We start from the raw sequence: 8040 nt of genomic DNA, 5'->3' as shown, positions 1-8040 counted from the left end.
CATTGCCTTTGCTTCCATGTTATTTTCATGGCTTGTTTGTTCTTTGTTTTTATTGAATTTCTTTTTTATGTCAACAAAACACCTTTTTCCGGTTCAGCCGATGGATTTGATTCCCCTTTAATCCGGAGAAGTATGCCCGGTTTACCTTTTCTTGTTAAAACTCATGGAGTAACAAGGGGGCTTGTATTGATTCAGTACGGTTTATACGAGAGCTGTTTTCTCCCCCCTTATTGACGGTTATGGTTTGTAAAACCGCCGCTTCAAGCTTGGCTAAGCCAGCTTCATACCCAAACATGGCAGGTATTTCTGTATCACCTATTTGTTACATTGCTGATACATATATTAAGATCATAAACCGGCTGGCGTTATAACCGCCACCGAAGTTCAAATGTTTCTGATTGCAGGAAATATGAATTGAAGTTTTTCAAACAAAAGCTTCAGTACTTATGCACGAAGGCATATTCAAGGCAGAAATATTAACTATCCTATTACAAGGCAACACGGTGCCCAAATAAGATCATTGTTCTTCTGGAAAGATGCCAAAGACAGCTATCCAAACCGGCTTCCGGTTCAAGCCTGCTCCTCATCACCCGCCGCTTCAGCTTCCTCGTCTCTACCCATTGGCTGGAAATCAACAGTGGTCCAGTCGATTCCCATTAAAGCTTGGAAAACAGCCTCTTCATGGATCAAGGAAGACGGTTCAATATCAGGAGCGTAAGTGTGCTTACGGATTGGAGGGATCAGATTCTCCGCTTCAAGAGTTGGGGCAGACACTCGCTTGTTCTGGTCATTGTATTGTGCTTGATAATGCGTCAAGTCTGCCTCTTCAGCTAGCTGACAAGCCAGAGGGCGCACCGCACGGTTTATTGCCCTTAATCCTCCTCGTTAAATTCAGAGCCATCTTCCTTCACGCTGGGATAGCCTTGAGATGCTTCCACAGGGTCAAAGTCTAGAACCCATGCCTTGGCCCGGATCAATGCGTTAATAGCTCCGGTTCGAGCAGCCGATTTTTTCAGCTCTTCAATCCGGGCCGGAAGCATCGACAACCTGTTTAGAGTGTCCTGGATTAAAGAAGGTGCCGGGTTGTTATGAGAGGCTGTGGTGATGATCCGCTGGGCTCCGGTATATAATTGCTCTACTAAGGTGTAGGCAGCCTTCAGTTTCTTTCGCACATCGTTTCCTAAGTGCCCGATGCGTGTGCCTACAACGATATAGGGACGGTCTCAAACCGGATTTATACAATAGCAGGTTCAAATTATCACAGAAGTTAAAAGGGGCTTACCAAAGATGGCAGCGGTCATGGAGTGTATTTGCCGCTTTACGGCTGTAAGTTCATCCACCACCAGTTTAAGGGCAGCTTCAGCATTTTCCGCTCTTTTAGTTAAAGCGGCCTTCTCAGTGGCCCAATCAGCCCGCTCTTTCTTGAAGCCTTCCTTCAGCTGTTCAGTGGTGTTCAAGGCGCTGGTTAATTCTTCCTTGGCCTTGTCTGTTTCGGCCTGTTGGGTTTTCAAGACCTCCTGCAAATCGGCAATCCGGTCTTCCTTGATTCTCACCTCAGCCTGCATACAGACGGTGTTTAGCTTTCAACAAGCGGTTCAAGAAATTGAAGTATCAACCACATAACAAAGTTATACGCCTGATACTTGGGGGCTAATGCACCTTCAATTTTTGTATATATTACTAGATTGCAAAGTCCCAAGCTCAATACAAGTATTCAACTTGGCACTTGGGGGCTAATGGCTATCTGATCAAATTATGTTCTAAGGACAGTTTTCTATTGGAACCCCGGTTTACTTATGCTACGTTAAACCGGCCCTTGGGGGCTATATTGATGGATTTCAAAGTGTTGAGGATCGTATTCAAGTCCCGGTTTGACTAAAGGTTACAAACCGACCCTTGGGGGCTACGAGGATTGACACAATGGCAGAAAGTAAAGAAGTTACCTCAAATTTATCCCTCATCATCTTCACCAGACCAGCTTCACAGTCACGGCTAGTATAAAGCCGGTTTAAGTAGCCGGAATGAAGATCTTGGGCACTCAGAGCAGCGTATGTTTCCAGTTCAACATCCCATTTTCCTTTGTTCAGAGTGCAAAAATCCTCTTTTATGGTATGCTTGGTAAGGGTGACAGGATTCCCGGGCTCAAAGCGGCCCACACCGGTAATCACGACGTCATCATCTTTGGACTCGCCGGTTTGTGTTGGTGCGGCCGGTTTGTCAGCAGGACTGTGGGATTTCTCAATCCGGACGGAGCTGGCAGGCGGGTCAGCAGAGGCTGAAGTGTTAATAGGCCTATCTTCGGGAATAGCATCATCTTGCAAAGGAGGATCATTGGGAATATCTTCAGGAGCAAACTCTTCAAGATCTGGTACTTTGTCATGTTCTGGGGCTACATCTTCTTCAGCCGCTTTATCCAGGCGGGCCTTCTTGCTTGGTTTTGGTTTGGCCCTGAAAGAAGAACAAGGAGTCAAGGAAAAGCATAAGCCATTACACAGTATACGGGAAGCATATGTTTCAGTTTAGCTTACCTAGCAACTATTTTCAAAGGTGGTAGCTGAGTGGCCGACGATTCACCAGAAGATGAATGAGAAGTGACCTGATAATAGGAGTCGGATGGATTAAGAGGTTGACGGAAGAAACCCGCTTTAGGATTTAAATCAATAAAAAGGTCGGAGACCTCGGAGCGGCGTTTTCGAACCGGGCTGTTTGGTAAACCGGCAGGGGTAACTACCTGGCCACTGTGCCAGGTTGTGCGGCGAGCTTCATGTTGCTGAGTCTTCATAAGAAATTTGGGATCCAAGTAAGCAAGAGGATGAGAAAATTTAACTTCCGGTTTGCCTGGCGAAATTTTGGCAAAGGCAAGATTTCTGAATCGGAAGAGAGAATAGTTACCTCAACGAATCCTGCATTGCTGGCTTCAGCGTCGTCCTGACAAGCATCATCATCAATAAGGCGTGTAAAAAGTAAGCCAAGTGAATCAAGTTCTACCTCAAGATCCGGGTTACCCACATCATCATCAATAGCTGGATCAGATGAAGCGGTGGTCTTTCTCTTGTGAGCTGGTTTCTTAATAACCTTGGTCTTGGGCCGGGTTGGCCGCCCTGCCTTCTCCGTTTTATCTTGTGAAAGTTTCTTGCTCCAAAACGGATTATCACCCTGGATTAGCAGTAATTAAACGTCAGACAGATAAAGTAGTAATAGATTCAACAATAGAGCAACTAAAATTTTACCGCTGGCGGTTTGTTGGTGGTGCAGTAAGGAGGCAGACCGGTTTGAGCACAGAGGTGCTCCGTTTCATTCAACATCTTCTTTACAGAATCTGTGACTTCATCGTCGGAGAGTTGAATTTTAGTGTGTCGGAGTGGGTCATCGACGCTACCAGTATACTTGCACATCAAACCGGAGCGCCGGCTCAGAGGCAGTATACTCCACGATATCCAACAACGTGCAAGGTCTATTCCTGTTAACCCGTTGGCCATAAAGGCTCGGAGCTTGGAAGGCTGCGGAGCATATTTAATTCTCTCCTTGCCACTTAGCCTTTGTGGAAAAGGGTGAGTGTTGCTGAGCCGTTCCGGACGGAAGCCAGTCAAGGGATTTTCATTCTCAGGAGAGGTATCTTTGCAATAAAACCAAGTTGCATTCCACTCCTTGGGGTGAGTATGGAGTTTAACGTGGGGATAAGTGATTTCCTTCCTCTTTTGAATGGCCATGCCACCCAGTTCAGTATTGGGGCCGTCGGTAAACTCAGTACGACGGTTTAAATGGAAGAGGTCTCTAAACAACTCGACAGAAGGCTCCTCTTGAAGGTATACCTCAGAGAGTACTTGAAAGTGACATAGATTGGTGACGGAATTGGGGCCAATATCCTGTGGACGGAGCTGAAAGTTGGCTAACACATCCCGGTAAAATTTTGAACCGGGCGGTTTGAAGCCCCGGGCCAAGTGATCTGCGAAGACCACAACCTCTCCTTCCTGGGGTGTGGGAGGACATTCATCTCCAGGAACCCTCCAGTGGATCGTATCTTTACTGTCTAAAGCGCCGATCAAGACTAGATCGTCCAGCTGTGATTCTGTGACGCGAGAAGGAACCCAATTGCACTCATACACTTGTTTGGCCATGGCAAGATCTACAAGAAATAGGTGATCTGGTTCAAGAACACGCTGGATAAAAGAAGGTGTTGATCTAAAACTACGATAAACCGGAGGCAGTGCCTATAAACCGGTCTTCTGCAATACGGCGTCATATGAATTCTGGCGGTTCAACCAGGGGACTAATGATATATACCGGTTTAGCAATTTTTTCTATGGTAAGTTAAACCGCCTGATCTAAGCATCGGAAGCAATTGAAGCTATGGATAACTAGGTATGCAGAAACAAGTTTCGCAAGATCTTATTACAGCCGCGGATCTACAGCGAGCTCACAAAAACAGAAAATATTTCAAAGAGTAAGGCAGAAACAGAAGTGAACTATTGAGCAAATATGTGTGGAAGATCTATGGGCTTAGATGAGAATCTACAGGCGGATGCGTAGAGATCACTACTAAACACAACAGAAGTTCACGGATTCATTCAAGGTCAGAGAACAGATATAAGCGCGCCATGAACACAGTATGAACATGGAACCCTAAGACCAGATCTAGGTTAAAAAGAGGAGAAAGCTTACCGGGAACGGAGAAGATGCGGAGAGATGCCGCAATGATCTGGTACGTTCAGGTCGATGCAGCGGCCCAAGACGAGGCAGAGGTCAACGACGGTGGCGGAGCTCCAAAGCCAGCGACGCGAGGAAGATGAAGAAGAAGGGACGAAGGGAAAGGAAAGAAATGACCCTTCGGTCTTATTTATAAGGAAACAGAGCTAGGTCAAGCACGCGGATCCAGGAGTTATTGTTAAATGAGGGCGTTATAAATGACAAATTTCATGATGACGTCATGCCGGTTTACAGCAACCAAAAATGATGACGACATGGCGGTTTACCAATTACCAGAAGATGTCCAAGACACAAGATTTTGTGAAGGATTGACATCAACCAGTTCAAAACAATCTGGGGCCTAATGTTGGGGATATTACCACTAGGCATAAACCGGCCTACTTGGGCCGGGTTAACTTCATTAGTGGTATAAGCAGATGAAGGCCCAAGGCTTGTAGTCGATTTAGAACCTGTAGCCGTAAACCGGCCTGATGTATAACTTGTATTGTAAGTTAGGAATAGAGAGATACCAACCGGGATACGAGTATGAACCGGTTGGGACTCTATGAACCGACGGGCGTCACCCGTGTATATAAGGGGACGACCCGGCGGCGGTTCAAGGACAGACAACCACAACTCGAGCCTAGGCGAAGCTTGTTTGCTCCCTAGCCATCGAGACCACATCAATTCCATCACAACTAGACGTAGGCTTTTACCTTCATCGAAGGGGCCGAACTAGTATAAAACCCTCGTGTCTTTGTGTCCGCTTTAACCCCTTCAAGCAAACTCGTAACGATGGCTCCACGACTAAGTCCTTTCACTAGGACATCTGCCGTGACAAATCCACGACAACGGTGGTATGTGGAATTTATTTTACAGAGCCGGACACTATCCTGGTGTTCACAATCTTCTATGAATTATTCGGAGGAGGAACCCGCCTTGCAATGCCGAAGACAATATGCGCGCCGGACTTGTCGTCATTGAAGCCTGGTTCAGGGGCTACTGAGGGAGTCCTGGACTAGGGGGGTGTCCGGATAGCCGAACTATCATCATCGGTCGGACTCCAAGACTTTGAAGATACAAGATTGAAGACTTCGTCCCGTGTCCGGATGGGACTTTCCTTGGCGTGGAAGGCAAGCTTGGCGATATGGATATGTAGATCTCCTACCATTGTAACCGACTCTGTGTAACCCTAGCCCTCTCCGGTGTCTATATAAACCGGAGGGTTTTAGTCCATAGAACAATCATACCATAGGCTAGCTTCTAGGGTTTAGCCTCCTTGATCTCGTGGTAGATCCACTCTTGTACTACCCATATCATCAATATCAATCAAGCAGGAGTAGGGTTTTACCTCCGTCGAGAGGGCCCGAACCTGGGTAAAAACATCGTGTCCCTTGTCTCCTGTTACCATCCGCCTAGACACACAGTTCAGGACCCCCTACCCGAGATCCGCCAGTTTTGACACCGATAGTACACATCAATAACATGTATATCACATATACCTTTGTTCACCTTGCCATCCTTCTTATCCGCCAAATACTTGGGGCAGTTCCACTTCCAGTGACCAGTCTGCTTGCAATAGAAGCAGTCAGTCTCAGGCTTAGGTCCAAACTTGGGTTTCTTCTCCTGAGCAGCAACTTGTTTGCTGTTCTTCTTGAAGTTCCCCTTCTTTTTCCCTTTGCCCTTTTTCTTGAAACTGGTGGTCTTATTGACCATCAACACTTGATGCTCCTTCTTGATTTCTACCTCCGCAGCTTTTAGCGTTGCGAAGAGCTCAGGAATTGTCTCTTCCATCCCTTGCATATTATAGTTCATCACGAAGCTCTTGTAGCTTGGTGGTAGTGATTGAAGAATTCTGTCAATGACGCTATCATCCGGAAGATTAAGTCCCAGTTGAATCAAGTGATTGTTATACCCAGACATTCTGAGTATATGCTCACTGACAGAACTATTCCCCTCCATCTTGCAGCTATAGAACTTATTGGAGACTTCATATCTCTCAATCCGGGCATTTTCTTGAAATATTAACTTCAACTCCTAGAACATCTCATATGCTCCATGACGTTCAAAACGTCGTTGAAGACCCGGTTCTAAGTCATAAAGCATGGCACACTGAACTATCGAGTAGTCATCAGCTTTGCTCTACCAGATGTTCACAACATATGGTATTGCTCCTGCAGCAGGTTTGACACCCAGCGGTGCTTCCAGGACGTAATTCTTCTGTGCAGCAATGAGGATAATCCTCAAGTTACGGACCCAGTCCGTGTAATTGCTACCAGCATCTTTCAACTTTGCTTTCTCAAGGAACGCATTAGAATTCAACGGAACAACAGCACGAGCCATCTATCTACAACAAACATAGACAAGCAAAATACCATCAGGTACTAAGTTCATGATAAATTTAAGTTTAGTTAATCATATTACTATAGAACTCCCACTTAGATAAACATCTCTCTAATCATCTAAGTGATCACGTGATCCAAATCAACTAAACCATAATCGATCATCACGTGAAATGGAGTAGTTTTCAATGGTGAACATCACTATGTTGATCATATCTACTATAAGATTCACACTCGACCTTTTGGTCTCAGTGTTCCGAGGCCATATCTGCATATGCTAGCCTCGTCAAGTTTAACCTGAGTATTCTGCGTGTGCAAAACTAGCTTGCACCTGTTGTAGATGGACATAGAGCTTATCACACCCGATCATCATGTGGTGTCTGGGCACGACGAAGTTTGACAACAGTGCATACTCAGGGAGAACACTTTTATCTTGAAATTTAGTGAGAGATCATCTTATAATGCTACCGTCAATCAAAGCAAGATAAGATGCATAAAAGATAAACATCACATGTAATCAAAATAAGTGATATGATATGGGCATCATCATCTTGTGCTTGTGATCTCCATCTCCGAAGCACCGTCATGACCACCATCGTCACCGGCGCGACACCTTGATCTCCATCGTAGCATCATTGTTGTCTCGCCAACTATTGCTTCTACGACTATCGCTACCGCTTAGTGATAAAGTAAAGCAATTACAGGGCGATTGCATTTCATACAATAAAGCGACAACCACATGGCTCCTGCCAGTTGCCAATAACTCGGTTACAAAACATGATCATCTCATACAATAAAATATAGCATCACGTCTTGACCATATCACATCACAACATGCCCTGCAAAAACAAGTTAGACGTCCTCTACTTTGTTGTTGCAAATTTTATGTGGCTGCTACGGGCTGAGCAAGAACCATTCTTACCTACGCATCAAAAACCACAACGATAGTTTGTCAAGTTAGTGTTGTTTTAACCTTCGCAAGGACCGGGCGTAGCCACACTCGGTTCAACTA

This window comes from Triticum dicoccoides, chromosome 2A, assembly GCF_002162155.2.
Source record: "Triticum dicoccoides isolate Atlit2015 ecotype Zavitan chromosome 2A, WEW_v2.0, whole genome shotgun sequence".
Classification (NCBI taxonomy): Eukaryota; Viridiplantae; Streptophyta; class Magnoliopsida; order Poales; family Poaceae; genus Triticum; species Triticum dicoccoides.
The sequence above is the reverse complement of the archived record's forward strand: the minus strand, read 5'-3'. Positions refer to the sequence as shown.